Here is a 16,267-nt window from a genome sequence, read left to right on the forward strand (position 1 = left end):
TAAAGATATCAACCAAGCAACACTTATAAAAGAAATGTTGCATTTTACATTAATATGCAACACTTTTATATAATTGTTGCATTTTATCACTATATATAGCAACATTATTTTTTAGGTGTTGCATTTAATGGATGTATTAGCAACACTTTTTAATATATGTCACATAGGTTATTAATTAGACTAAGTAATAACAAAAGTTTTTTTAAAAAATTAGAGAAAAACAAATTTTTAGTATATTCAAAATATTTAGAAACGAAATTTTAGGCGGGTTAGTGAAAAATCAAAAATAAAAAATTTAGAACCAAATCTAAATTATTAGGGCTTGATGAAAATTAGAGGAAATTTTAGAAACCAACCGTCAAACCCCTTTTGCTTCCTCAAGGTATTCTAAAGAATTTTATATCATCGTCATCGATAATCATCTTCATCTTCAACAATCGTATACTACCATATTAATTCTTATTTGCTATCGATTCTCACTCTGAAGCGACCGCCTTTGATTGTGCTGCTCTGTTCGATTTTGCAAGATTCCTAATTGTCTCAGGTATGATGATTCAATCCCGATCATTTCGTTTTTCTGTTTCGTCGAATTATTTTTTTGCTATTCATTATTATTTCCTATTAAATTGTTTGTTGTTTGCTATTCATCATAATTTGTGTTTGTGTTTATTTGAGAGTTTGTGAATTGAGAGACTACTTTAACATTGAGTTGTGTATTTCAATTGTTGGTAGAGTAAGGCCTCTATATGAATGCTCGCTCTTGATTTAGATTATCCCATTTCCCTACTTTAACAATATTCATTCATGAGCAGACCACTTAAAACATTTAGGAAGACAAAAACGACATTCCTCTAAACAGTGCCAAAACAGACTAGTTCAGTAGCATGTTTGAATCAGACCCTTCTTGCAGATGCCATAACTTGCTCCTTAAGATGATTTAGAATACCCCACCAGTACCAAATGAAAGATACATGAATTAGATACCACCTCCAAAAAGAATTACCCTGATATGTTGCCTGGTTTGATAGATATGATAATTTTAGTGCTGATAGGTCAGGCTGAAATTTTGCTGTACATTTCAAAGAATGATGACAAATTTAAGGCACCATAACTTTTTACTCACTATGAACCAGGAAGTGACCCATATGCCAAATCAAATCTAGATGAGTTGTCTACACTCTCCAATTTGAACCATTCAAGAACATGGCATAAATTGAGAGATATATAGGTTTGAGTAAGTTCAGGTCAGAATTGTGCCGTAAAGCATTCTCCTGCAGGGTCTGTTTGCAAAGGCCATAACTCAAGATACACATAAGATATGAGTATGATTCCACCTCTCAGATTTAGCTAACATACCAAGGTTTCCAAAAATATAAAGAACATAAAGAATGACTTAGTGTAGCTCAAGATATGATGCAATGAAGTTGCCCCATTTCTGATGTGATTCTCAGAACTGTTCTGAGCTTCTGAAATCCATTTCTTTTTGGCTTGATTTGGGATCAATTGGCCTACCTTGTGTCATGGACTAAATATTATCTTAACAAAATAATACCCCTCTTGCTCCTGTTTCATTATGTGCAAGAGACAGCTGAAAAATCGCAAGGTCCGTCAATTAACGTAGTTTAAATTAGTTAAGCATGTTTAGTTAATTAATAAACTCAACTAAAGGTAACATTGATTTGTCGGAAGTCATAACATAATTTAGTTTTGATTCATTTACTTCTATTTCACTTTTTACTGTCCTTTTGTTCAACAGTTCTTGGGATTAGAAATATACTGCATGTCAATTACTATAATAGACGAATTGTAAATTATTGTTTCTTCTAATGGGTTTTTCATATTTCTCTTCAAATCAAATTTAAATTTATTTCAGAATTCGCGATCGGAAAATGGAAACGAATAGAAGTTGGATGTATTTACCTGGATGATTACCAGAGTATGAATCTGGAGTTGTTGAATTACTTAATGCATCATTTTCGAAGGTCGTTGTAGGGGGTCAAATAAGGTGTCCATGTAAGCGGTGTAGAAATCGCTTTTGGTTAAGAAGACATGAAGTTTTTGACCACCTTAAAGCATATGGTTTTGTTGAGGATTATTATTTGTGGATCTTTCATGGTGAGAAACCACTGACAAATGAGTTCACTACTCGAACAGAAGATGAGGGGTTATGATTTCCCGATGGTACCGATGAGTTATTAACCGATACATTTAGAAATATTTTTGATGGTTCGGCTAACGGGCAAAATGGTCAAAATGATGAAGCTAAAAAATTTTATAGGTTGGTAGAGGATGGTAAACAAGAGTTGTTCCCAGGATGCAAAAATTTTTCTAAACTTTCTTTCATTATTCGACTATTTTTAATTAAGACACTTCATGGAATTAGTAATGTGGCTTTTGAAGACCTCATAAAAGTTTTGAAAGAAATGGTTCCAGAAGCAAATCATTCTGGTAGTTTTAGAGAAGCTAGAAAAATTGTGAGAGACCTAGGCCTTGACTATAAGAAGATTTATGCGTGTCCTAATGATTGTATGCTATATTGGAAAGAGTATGAAAATTCAGAAGAATGTCGGGTTTGTCATGTCTCCAAGTGGAAACAATGTTAACGGAGCCAATCTAATAAGTCCTCGAAACCTATTCCTCGAATTCCAGCTAAGGTCCTATGGCAATCTATCATAAAAACAATATTTATATGAAAGGTATGTCTTTCCTTTACTTATGTTGTTTAGCATTGGAAGTTATTCTAAAATTACTCTCCTTCTCTACTCTCATTGTACATGTTATGGTAGTTGGTAGTAGAAAACGTTGTTGGATACTTGTGAAAGTTGCAGGGGACAAAGGTCGGTGCTTCTAATAGTACTTAATAGTGCCATATTCTCTAGAACCATTGTAGTTAAATTTGAGTCCATTAAAAGTAGTTAGTACTAATGTGTCTTTAGCAGGTAAGATAAAAGAAGTTAAAGAAGTTCTAGTTAGATGAAAGTAGTTGGTAATTTGTGCGATTAATTATTGTATCATACTCTGATATAAGCTATTTTGAATTGGCTTGATGTTAATTATTATAGCATAATCGTTGAGAACCAAATAGAGATCATAGTTAATTTAAGTTAAAGCTTGCCTTAGGCCTTTTCATCGAGATTAACTGATTTGTCGGTCTCATGGGCATCTTTTTTGCAGGGCATAAACCGTGACTTTTGTTGTTCAATGTAAGCCACTATGTCCATATAAAAAATTCAAGTGTGTTTTTCATTGTTTTTCTGCTCATTTACTTCTTTTAAGAAATATTTAACATGTATGGTAATTATGTCATATCCAATGGTGATTTACAGACATTCTTTGTTTTGTCATGGGTCTCATTTTGGATTACCTATTAATGCAGCGTTTGAAATTTGGATGCAACGGTAGATGGAATTGGGATTCACCGAAGGCTTAAACTCGCAAAATGTTTAGTTCTTTTATATATCTCAATGTTTTTTTAAATATTTTTTGAATTATGTTGGATATTGAGTATTTAGCTTGTTTTCTTTATGACAATTTGTATTGATGTATTACAGAACATGGATTGATTTTTGGATGTTATAAAAAACATATGATTTTGGTGGATCAATTAATAATTTCTTTTGGTTCAATCATGTATGTATAGATAATATTTGCAGTGTTCAAAAAGTGGTATAAAAATATTTGTATTTTCAATATAAATGAAAAAGTTGCATTAGGTCTAGAATAGTGTCACCTTTGATAAAAACAAAAGTGTTACGATACAACCAAAATAATGTTGCCTTACTCTGTCTTTTGAAAAAAAAAGTGTTGCTATGATTGGAATAAGTGTTGCGAAATTTTGGAGGGAATGAGAAAAGTGTTGCATTTATAAATTGAAAGTGTTGCAATAGCTTCTCAAAATAAGTGTTGCATAAAGGAAATAGGTGCAACATTTTCAAAAAATGTTGCATTTGAGTAGAAAATGTTGCAGAAAATGTGGCAATGTGCTATTGCAACGAGACTTTAAGCAGCATACTTAAAACTGTTGCTTAGACCATAAAGCAACATTTTAGAAGTCTTATGCAACATTTTTGACGTATTGCAATAGAGCCGTTTTGTAGTAGTGATCGTTTATTGTTGTTATTAACAAGATTGGCATATTCATCTTATAATTTAAACATGTAAATTTATGAAACGTGATTCTAAACAACAATTTAGAACCAGTTATGCCAAACACAATATAACAAAAAACAATTTATCATCAACAACAAGACGATTCCATTTATATTTTAACTTAATCTTCATTAAATCAAACATCTACCAATTTATCATATGATTATTTGAACTGATTAAAACAACAATATGAAAAATCAAAATGGAAATAAATCATCAAACAAAGAAAAAAAACAAAAAAAAACAGACGGCAAAAAAAATTCCTCTTGGCAAAATTTTTTTCAGCCGAAACCCCCTTTTTTTTTCTTTTCGAAATTCCTTTGCACTTTTGCTAAATTCATTTATGAAAATCATCAAAATAAAATTCGTGGCCTTGGCTCTGATACCACTTGTGGGATTTATCTGTATGCATCCCTTTAACTTTAAGGATTATAACGAATTTATTGTGATGATAACTAGTCATAAAATAAATTGCATAAACAAAAGTAGAGAATGAAGAAACAACCTTCGGTCCTAGCAAAATCGGCCTAAGAACAATATCGCAATGATATTCACCTATCAGTTGCACCCAAGACGATATGAGATATGCCCTTTGCTTCTTGCTAGAATCGATCCCCGAATTTCAGTAAATTATTTAGGGTTTATCGTTTTTGTGTTTTGATGAGAGGCTAGGTTAGAAAATTAGGTTAGAAAAATTCCCCCTTTAATCTCCCTTTAACCGTGTAAGGGGAGTGATTAGGGTGGGTTTTTCTTTTTTAAATTTTCGGCCCATATATCCGAAAATAAGAGAATATTTCTTCTTATTTTCGGTTTTAGCAACAACCACGAATTAGGATAAAATCCCCATATTTTTGGTTATTCTAAAATTATATATAATGTGTACATTTTATTAATTGTCATACATGTTGTCCCGTTTTAATAAGTCTATACATAACTGATTGTAGTCGATTTATTAAGTCCTACGACAACATATATTATAACAATCTCATGTAAAATATACTTTAACTATAAATATCGCATATTTATAATTAGCTAATTAAATATAACCGATTACATTTAATTACAAATTAACATATTAATTCGTCCAAGCTAACATTATATACATTAATTAAATATAACATATTATATTCAATTTACGAATTGACAGTTAATTCGTCTCAGCTAATATTATTTAATCGGCATTAAATAATCGTCTCATCAACACGTTGATTAACTGTTTAGTCATATAAGGCATCAATGTGATTACATTTCCATAACCACATCTCTCAAACACATCCTTTAGGTGTGACTTTAAGGGACCAGTTGATCACCGCCATCTGTATGATAATAACATCAAACTTTCTAGCAAGCCAACCGTTATTAGGTAATCGTTAATCAACTGATAAAATACGAAGTATACCCTTGTGAACCTATAAGAGATTTATTAATGTTATCACACTAATTTGTGGAGGACACAAGCTCCAACATGATAGGCATCATCAAGTCGGGTAATCCTCTCGGAGAGGCTGGCTATGACTTCCTCAACCTGTTGGAACATGGTGAGCATAGTTGCAGCACTAAACACAAATACCCCGTCCGAGGGATCTTTCTCCAAGGTGTTAACCTCGTCATCAATTGGCAGGATGAGGTGAGAGCAGTCCAGAGTTGGTTCATCGTTGGAGATGGCGTGGATTCCCAGAGGATTTGTTTTGTTGTTTGGCTTAGTCGGTGGGGGTAAAGGCGAATCCCCTTTCTCAATCATATCTTGGATGATGTGTTTGAGATTGAAGCAGGTTTCTGTATCATGCCCTTCCCCTTGATGGTACTGACAGTAGGCATTGGGGTTCCAGAAGCGGGATTTCTTAGCATCGGTCGAATCCGGGGTGGGTCCGACTGGTTGTAACTTTCCATGGTCCATGAGCCTCTTCAGGGCACTTGCATAAGTTGCCCCTATATTAGTGAACACTCTCTGGGCGTGCTCAGCTCTCTTAGCAGATGGTTCAACAAGGTTGACCTCATCGATCTTGTTTGTTTGGCCGTAAGGGCGAAACCTAGTTGAGGTGGATCCCTGGTAGCCTCTGCTAGTGATCTTGGCTAGGACACCCTTCCGAAGGTCATCTTCAATGCATGTCACCAGAATTTGCAGATCCTGAAAGGTCTTGATATTTTGGTACCTCAGTAAGTTGGCATACACTGGGCGGAGATTGTTGACGAATTTTTCCGCCAAGGTTGACTCACTCGGCTTGCTGACCAGCTGAGTACTTACCCTCCTCCAACGGTTTAAGAACTCGGTTAACCCCTCCTTGTCATTCTGGGTACGGGTATTGGCTTAGATTTCAATATTGTCAGCGTATTGGTTAGCAAATTCAACCGCGACCTCATCCCAGGTAGTAAAGTTCTTCGGGTCGAGGGAGTAGTACCATTGGCGAGGGATCGATTCCAGGGATGATGGGAAGATCTGGGTGAAGAGCTCCTGTTTGACCCCTTTTATGGCCATGTAGTCTTTGAAAGCACGGATATGATTGAGCGGGTCCTCCACTCCTTTGAATATAGGTACGTCAGTCAGGGTAAAGTTGTCAGGTAATTGATCCCCAACAGGTTCGAACCTTCGGTTGTTCTCAAGATGGATATTGTTACCCCGGGCTAGGAGCTGTTCTTCCAAGAGCTTTAGCCTCCTCTCAATTTCAGTTAGAGGTGGAGTATTATGTTCTCCAGTGTCTTTGTTTTCCAGGGCGTCGATACGGGTCTCGACGCGATCCAAGGTGACCTTAAGAGCGGTGAGCAGGCTGGCTAGCTGATCAGTCGTGACATCTCTATTGTTATCATTGTTGTTGTTATTGACAAACGAAGTTGAAGATGGGGCCATGGCTCTGAGGCAGAAAAACGGCTCACATTAAAACTCAATCCGACATGGTTGAAAGAATGAACGTAGACAACTCAAGGACGAGGCAAAAACCAGACTCAACAGGACGACGATGACCATGTGTGGTTCCTCAGTGCTGACTCGATTTATGACTGGATGGTGTTGACGGAACCTTTGACACGTGTCCAATGTAGCAGCGTGATGCCATTAGACAAGTCTCGTGGTTAGACGACTCATAAGTAAAGACCCATAAGTTCGTTTGCTTTGACTCGATAGACACGAGGCGGAATTGGAATGGTGGACTGAAATCTTCGAAAATAGAAATTTTCAAAAAGATTCATTTATCACTTTGCGGACGACTTCCGAAGATAGAAATCTCCGCAAGTCGGTCAGTTGAAAGGATTGTCTTAACTTCATTTGCAAAAGACGGTTTTGAGTTTGAATCGGCTCGGAAAACAGTGTATTGTTTCCCAAGACGGTTTTTGAAATTCAAAATTGTATGTTTTGAAAGTTGGGTTTGAAATGTTTGAAGAGGTCTCGGGGATGGTGCATGGTCCTCAGGATCTCGAAAGTGTCTCGAGAAAAGGTTGTGTGCTTTTCTCGGGTTTTGAAAGAGCCATTGTCGGCACGAAACGGGTTAAAATCCGTGTCTAGACGCGGCGATTATAACGGCGTAAAAAGGTGATTTGAAATGGTTGTAGAAAATCGAGTTTGAAAATTGTTATTACGATGACCTAGAAAGGCGTGTTGAAATGGTTGTAAAAACCGGGTTTGAAAATCGTTATTACGACGGCCTAGAAAGGCGTGTAGAAATGATTATGAAAAATCGGGTTTGAAAATCGTCATTACGACGGCCTAGAAAGGCGTGTTGAAATGGTTATAAAAAACCGGGTTTGAAAATTGTCATTACGACGGCCTAGATAGGCGTGCAACAGTCGGCAAAAGACCGAGTTTTGAAATGGCCATTATAACGACGCAAAAGTTTTTTTTGAAAGTTTGAAAAAAAAAGACACGGAAGGACTTATGATCAAGTAGCACATAAGCACTCAAAGTTTCATTATATTATGCATTATGCTGACACGGGTTTTGGCTTAGAAGGGTGGGTTACACACCAAACAATCAAACCCCGATTTGCGAGAGGGATACCAATCCAAACAAAATGAGTAAGGAGGGTGCCCTAGCCTCGTGCTCGAAAGTGATGAAGGCTCTTTCACGGAACAGAAATGTGTAACGTTAGTGGTATGCTTGACTCAATCGGGATTCAAAACGCGGGGATGAGAAAAACCCATGCCGACGAGACGAGCCAATTGGTCGAAGAAGGTTAGGTTGTGGGCCCGGACAAGGAACCCGACCGTGACCGTAATATCAATTAATGATTTCCAACCAAGACCTCGTTCGAGTCTCACCATCTAGGGATCACAAAGACGTAAGTGTCCCAGTTATCCCCAGCAGATTCGCCAATCTGTGGACATGGCCCACCTGCAGGTCCGGTTCGATCTGCGGACGTGCAAAGGTCTTTTTGAAAGCCACGCTCGGCGGCGTAAAAATGCTTTCGACCGGATCATTTTAGATCAGTCGGTTTCATCTCGGTAAGGGTCTCGAAACTATTAGAGATGTTCGGAGTCACCACCAAGCATTTGTGGGATGCTTGGAACCCGTTCGAAATCCACTTTATACCTCGGTCAAGTTGAAGCACAAAGCAGTGTTTGACATAGGTACTAAAGATTAGGAAATCGTCCCTCTTTAGCATCCTATCTCTAGAATGACTCTCGTACGCCCTGGATAAGGTCGTCCACTATCCAACTCTTCTGAGTAAGAGGTGAAGGTACGTATTGGGAAGCCCTTTAATCAGACACCCAATCCTGCCCGCGGTAGCGGCCTCTACTGATCGATCTTGGTTGGTTGAATGCAACAGATTATAAAACGGTTTAAATGCATGAATGCGCATCCAATAATTTAAACCTAACATGTGAGAGCTTTCTAAGTTGGTTGATTTAATCCAAGTAGCAAGAATAAGATGCCGAGTTGGATTTATGGTTGATTTGCATGCAAGACGGAAATTAAACATTCATTTACCGTATTAGGTTTATGGTGCATAACGTGATCCATTTGTCTTAGTAAAGCATTTTGCAAATATATTTTTGAATAGACAAATAGACATATCATCCGTCCTATATCCGTGCTAACCGGAGTCGGGATCGTCCTAGACCAATACTGGAAGGGGAACAGACATTGCACCAGGCAGCCATATAAGGCGCGAGCCTGTTGGCGATGCAAGAGGGTCTCCCCTGGTTTTGAAAATGAGAAAGAAAAGGCCTGCTTGAGGCGCGGTTTATTAGATGGTTGTATGCCGTGTTCTGACTATTTGAAAGACGTTTAGAAAACGTATTGAAAAATTGGTATTTGACCCGATTTGATTTGAAAGGGTCGTTTAGACCGTATTTGTTGATTTGAGGAACGAGACTCGAATAATCACCATTATTTGATGATATTTTGTGTCGGGTTCGACTTGACAAACTTGACATGAATAGTTTTGAAAATAATTATGAACTAATTGTTTTATGTTCATTTAAATATCATTAGTCAATACTTGTCATCGTACCCGGGTTAAAATCCGGCATGGTATGTAGAACCAAGGATGACTTTGTGTTGGTGACTAATATGCTTGTTTTGAAAATGTAAAGAAATGATGAAAGGCTTTAAAATAGCTCCCAAAAAAGTAATAAAAGGCTTTAAAATACCTTTTAAATGTTATTGACCAAATATTATCACCGAAACACGGATTTAACCATCATGGTATGAGGAACCAAGGGTGAAAAATGTTTTATGGTTAAAACAAATGAAATAAAATAAAAAAGGGTTTGAAAATATTTGAAATGGTAAAAACCGATTACAAATATGAAAATGGATTAAAGGGGAAAGACGAGAACAAACGCGATTGAGTTCTAACATGGGCACCCCATTGAGGCGCGAGCCCTTGTGCACAATAAAGGGCTTCTGCCTCAGGCTAAAACTCAGTTTTGGCTCGTTTATCCCATGTTTTGGATCATTTTATGCATGTTTTAGCACGTTATAGTCATGAAACAAATGAAGACATGATAAAAGAAGGATTTTTACACCCTCATACTTACATGTTTGGTTATGGCGAGTGACCGACGTAAGTGTAATAACTCTTTTGGTCGGAAAGAACTCGGTTTAAAACCGTTTTGGTAAATAAAAAGAGTGTTTTAAGATTAGTGATGGTGTAGTGGTTGAAGTGGTCGGTCAAGTGATTTAATGCACGATGACGGTACCAAACAATGTGTAAGGCTTGTATTTACGATCGGTAGGTCGTAAATATGCGTCGGATTGTGACTTAAGAAGTCGAGTCGAGAATTTTAAGGGAGAAAAGAGGGGGCGGACACTCGCCTCAGTTCTCAAATGGGGGCATTTGAGGGGTATTTATAAGAAAATGAGTGGTTGTGTGAGTTTTAAGCGACGTGGCCACCTAGGCTGCTCAAAGAGGCGCGAGCCACGTCGCGGGTCTTCGAGTTGTCTTGTCGCTTTCACACAAGAGAAATCACGATTTGTTCTATCCTAGGATTTGTAGTCATATGTTTGGTACTTGACCATTCATAAATCCGGGAAATCTTAGCATAGAAGGTTTTGAATGTTTGTTTTTTTGTGGTTGACTCGGTTTGACTCGTTGTTGGAGTCGGGATTTGAATTTTTGAGTCGGTTTTTGGTCCGGTGTCGGTTTTGACTCTAGTTAGTGTCATTGCGACCCCGTCTTCGTGCATTAAACACTCCAGGTATTTTTGAAATGTTTTGAAATGTTTTATTTTCGAAATCTTTTTAAGTTTTCCGACTTAAAGTTGTACACAAATTGTCGATCAAACGCCGCGATTCCAAAGCATGTTATAGTCCGATAATCATCGGGTGTTTGTTGGAGTCTCAGCAGATACTGGGTATCTACAGTATACAGCCTCCGTAGTAGAATCCGCAATCACAGCTTCCTTGAAGCTTCTCCAGCTTACGGCACCACCATTGAGCATATATATAAATCCAGCTTGGGATTTCATATTATCTCTATCTGTTTGAAAACTCGAGTCTGTGTAACCCTTAACACATAGCTTGGAGTTACCTCCAAACACTAAGATAGAATCCTTAGTCCTTCGCAAGTACTTAAGGATATTCTTAACTGCTATCCAGTGACTCTCACCTGGATTTTCTTGATATCTACTAGTTATGCTTAAAGCATATGAGACATCCGGACTAGTGCATATCATGGCATACATGATTGATCCAACAACGGAAGCGTAAGGAATCAACTTCATGTGTTCAACATCTTCGGATTCGGAGGGGGATTGAGACTTGCTCAAAATGATTCCACTACCCATAGGAATTAAACCTCTCTTAGACTTATCCATGCTGAAGCGTCGAAGAATCTTCTCAATATAAGATTCTTGACTCAATGCCAATATCCTTTTGGGTCTATCTCTATAGATCCGGATACCTAGTATGCGTTGTGTTTCTCCTAAATCCTTCATTTAGAAATAATTTCCCAAATACTCCTTGACGGAGGATAACATTGGAATGTCATTTCTAATAAGTAGTATGTCATCTACATACAATATTAGGAACACAACATTGCTCCCACTGAACTTGATGTATAAACATGGTTCCTCAACACTTCGAGTAAAACCATTTTCTCTTATAACATGATTGAATCGATGATTCCAGCTTCTAGATGCTTGCTTAAGATCATAAATGGATCTCTTAAGCTTGCACACTTTGTTAGAATTTATAGGATCTACAAAGCCTTCAAGTTGTATCATGTACACCTCTTCTTCTAAATGCCCATTTAGAAAAGCGGTCTTTACATCCATTTGCCATATTTCATAGTCATGAAATGCGGCAATTGCTAAGAATATCCGAATCGATCTTAGCATAGCTACAGGGGCAAAGGTTTTATCATAGTGAAGACCCTGAACTTGGGTAAAACCCTTTGCTACTAGGCTAGCCTAGTAGACATCATCATGTCCTTCTATGCCATTCTTTACTTTGAAGATCCATTTGCATTGAAGAGGTCTCACCCCTTCAGGAAAATCCACCAAGTTCCAAACTTGATTTTCATGCATAGAACTAATTTTGGATTCCATGGCTTCAAGCCATAAAGCTGAATTAGGACTATAGATTGCAGCTTTGTAGGTGGCGGGTTCGTCGCTTTCTAGAAGCAACACATCAAGACTTCTATCCTCTTCAATAAGTCCCACATATCTGTCAGGATGGCGAATTTCTAAACCCGACCTCCTCAACTAAGGAATAACTTCCGAATTAGACGATGAGGGAACGTCTTCACGTGCTTCTTCATGTGTCTCTATTTCGGTTTGTGTCTCTTGAACTTCATTAAGTTCAAAATTTCTCCTACTCTGTCTCTTAGAAATAAAATCACTTTCTAAGAAGATAGCCCATTAGACACAAACACTTTGTTTTCACGAGGTTTGTAGAAGTAGTAGCCTCGGGAGGTAGTAGGGTAACCCACAAAGATGCATTTTTCGGATTGTGGGACTAGCTTGTTGTCGGTCTTTACCTTGACGTAAGCATCACATCCCCAAATATTCATGTAGGATATATTAGGAACCCTTCCTTTCCACATTGTCTCATATGGTGTCTTTTCGGTTGCTTTTGATGGACTATTGTTCAATGATTTGATTGCGGTTTGGATTGCAAAACCTCAAAACGAGTCGGGTAACTCGGTTAGACTCATCATAGATCGAACCATATCTAGTAGGGTTCGATTTCTCCTCTCCGTAACACCATTAGGTTGTGGTGTACCAGGTGGAGTGAGTTGTGACACAATGCCACAATCTTTCAAGTGTGAATCAAATTTATTACTAAGATACTCTCCACCACGATCAGATCGTAGTGTCTTTATTCTTTTGTTCAATTGGTTTTCTACTTCATTTTGAAATTCTTTAAATCTCTCAAAAGCTTCACTCTTATACTTCATTAAGTAGATATACCCATATCTACTTAAATCATCGGTGAAGGTAATGAAGTAGTCATAATTACCCCTAGAAGTGACACTCATTGGTCCACATACATCGGTATGTATAAGGCCCAAAATTTCACTAGCTCGTGTCCCTTTACCACTAAAAGGATTACGAGTCATTTTGCCAAGGAGGCAAGATTCGTATATACCATAAGATTGGAAATCAAACGGTTTAATAATATTAGTAGAAACTAATATTTTAATACGAGTCTCATTAATATGACCTAATCGACAATGCCAAATGTACGATTCATTTGGATCACTTGTTTTGAGTCTCTTGGTTTGTATATTATAGATGTCATTCTTTGGATTTGAAGTCTCTAGAACATAAATGCCATTAATAGAAGAGCCTCGGCCTATGACCAAGTCATTTCTAGAAATAATACAACAATTGTTTTTAATGGCAAAATTAAAGCCCTCTATTTGTAACATAGCAACTGAAATAATGTTCTTAGAAAGAGAAGGTACATAAAAACAATTATGCAAATACAACTCAAATCCATTTGCTAGAACAAGTACATAAGTACCCTTGGATGTGGCCGCTACCCTAGCTCCATTCCCAAGTCGGAGATCAACATCGCCTTTGCTCAGCTTTTCCACGTTTCTTAGCCCCTGTAAATGATTACAAAAGTGAGAACCGCAACCAGTATCCAGTACCCATGTTGTGGTGGAAGTGAAATTTACATCAATAACATAAATTTCAGAAGGAATTTTACTAAGTGGAATAACAAGTCCATCCCTTATATTTCCCAAATATATGGGGCAATTCCTCATCCAATGTCCCATGCCATGATAGTAATAGCATTCATCATCAATTTTGGCTCCTCTGGTAGTCCCACTAGCCATCTTATTACCATTGTTGAATTTTCTACCTTTCTTTCCTTTCCTTTTGAACCATTTCCCTTTTGTTGCAAAAACTTGCTTGCTTGGACTCCTACTTACTTCGGCATCCTTTTCTTCCAAAGATAAGGATCTCATAGACTTAGTGACATAGTCTACCCAAGACGCATTCACACAAGGCCTAGTTATAGTAGGAGGCATGAAGGAAGTGATGAAATTAAGGTTTCCTTTAGAACCGATCCCAAAATGAAGCTCTCTAGTAGTATCGAGGTGGTTGTTGGAGCAAATTTCGTCAAACAAGTTATGACACGACTCAATGGTAATTGGTGTTGTTTCATGTGTAGGATCCATTGGGATATATATATAAACTACAAACAAGGAGGTAAAGGAAGTATTAACATTTGTTATTTTAATCAAACTTGTAAACATTTTAAACAAGTTATAACATTTATATAGTGACCTCTACCCAACTATCATAAATGATTCCGAGATCCAAATTCATATTAATACGGGTACGGTGAGCCGAGTCATCCCTTATTAATATAACTCGTGGATTAACTTCTTAATCGATTCTACTTCTAGAACTCTCGGTCGATAAAAATTACTCTAATTTTCATCTTTAGCCCGGAACACATGCGACTACGGTCACAAATACTTCCGTTGAGCTCAATCCAAATTTTGATGTAATAACATTTTATTACCCACTTACCCAACGTAACAAGTTTAGTACCCCGGTGACCCGAATCTACTTCCTTATGAAATTGGGATTCATGGTTTCTACAATTTGGTAAGGCTAATTCTCAATTATTAAAAGTGAGAGGTCTTGTCAATTTATTATCTATCACGTTTTAAGTGAACTAAAGCGGTGAACTACGATAATTTTAATTAACACGGTCGATGACTCGATATGAAATGCATGTGTTGTTATGGCGATTTGGCAATGCATGTAACATATTAAAAGAAATGCAAAGCAATAATAAAAATTCCTAGTATGGCCTTCCTAAAATAGAAAATTTAATAATCTATTACATATTCGGAAACCAACTCCTTGGTCCCTTGAATCTTCAAGTGGCGCGCCTTCCAAGAACTCCGTTTTCGTCGGATTACCTTTCCGAATGACACCGTCTTTGAAGATACTCCATAATTACAAATAATAATAAAAATACAAAGCTATTCCTATTATACATTTGTAAAATGGAAAAACTAATGAAATAAAAGTGATACGAGATCACATTAAATTACAACCAAATCAATATTCCCTTTCATTACGGATAATATCGATTAATACTAAGGCCGTACTAAGATAAAATTACATAATTCAAAATTATATAAATAAAAGACATTCAATAATTGAAATATGCAGCATTATAATATGTATCTATCATACCAAATTATGTGCCAAATTGCCCTATTTAACTTACGTCGTATATATAACCCGGTTTCATGGATATTCGTGATAATAACCCTTTTAAAATCACAAATTAACACTTACATGACATCTAAGCTGAAGTTAATTATCCTAACACTCTTAGGACTAAAAAGTTAGTCATCACTCAATTTTTGACAATAATTCAACTTGATTTAATTTTTATGCTCATATTTGACCTTAAAATTATCATTTATATGAAATAAATCCAAATTAAATTACAATAATTTCAAAATTTGAATTTTAAATTTTTGAACATTCTAGAATATTTCCGTGACAGTCATAATGTCAAATCATGGTTAAAATTTTTGAATTTAGTTTTTGAGAAAATATAGTTGCATTTTATCGGTTTTATCTCATAAAACATCTAAAGTATCCAAAAATTAATCCAATCAATTTTAAAACCTTAGATCTGATTATTGGGATATTTATGCAACCTAAAATAATTTTCTCATGCCATGAAATTCGTTTTAGCTATTTATGCTAAAATAGTCACTATTTATGCCATTTTTACACTAAAAATTCATAAATCATGCTAAATGAGATCATTTAATCTCAAAATTTACATACATTTTGTAAATCATACATGGAACAACATATTAAAATCTCATGGCCTAATTCGAAATTTAACTATTTTTAACCATTTTACCTCTTTTAATCCATTTTTATCTCATAAAAATCATAAATCATGCAATATTAATCCAATTAATACGAGATTTTACATACAACTTGTAAAATATACATGTGAGGCCATATAAAATTTTTAAGGTCAGAGACTTAGTTTAACTATTTTTAGCAGTTTATTTCCCATTTTAGTCATAAAAATGTAATAAAATGACCAAAAATCATTAAAATGAGCAATAAATTTTCATAAATCATAAAAATGACCTAAAAATATTTTAGGACCAGAATATATAATATGAAAAAATTTTTGTGGCCTTATCTTCATAAAACTCAAATTTTAAGTTTTATATGT

General features: G+C 36.2%; 1 long non-coding RNA gene across 2 annotated transcripts; it reads left to right on the forward strand.

Moving 5' to 3' along the window:
* Positions 1-372: 372 nt before the first annotated feature.
* LOC141633114 (uncharacterized) lies at positions 373-3,616 on the forward strand. 2 transcript variants are annotated; one of them, XR_012537919.1, is made up of 3 exons: positions 373-544; positions 3,175-3,203; positions 3,377-3,616. It is a non-coding gene; the product is annotated as an uncharacterized LOC141633114 (long non-coding RNA). The 2 variants fall into 2 exon arrangements; XR_012537918.1 differs by lacking the exon at positions 373-544 and adding an exon at positions 2,435-2,696.
* Positions 3,617-16,267: the final 12,651 nt, after the last annotated feature.

This window comes from Silene latifolia, chromosome Y (assembly GCF_048544455.1).
Source record: "Silene latifolia isolate original U9 population chromosome Y, ASM4854445v1, whole genome shotgun sequence".
Classification (NCBI taxonomy): domain Eukaryota; kingdom Viridiplantae; phylum Streptophyta; class Magnoliopsida; order Caryophyllales; family Caryophyllaceae; genus Silene; species Silene latifolia.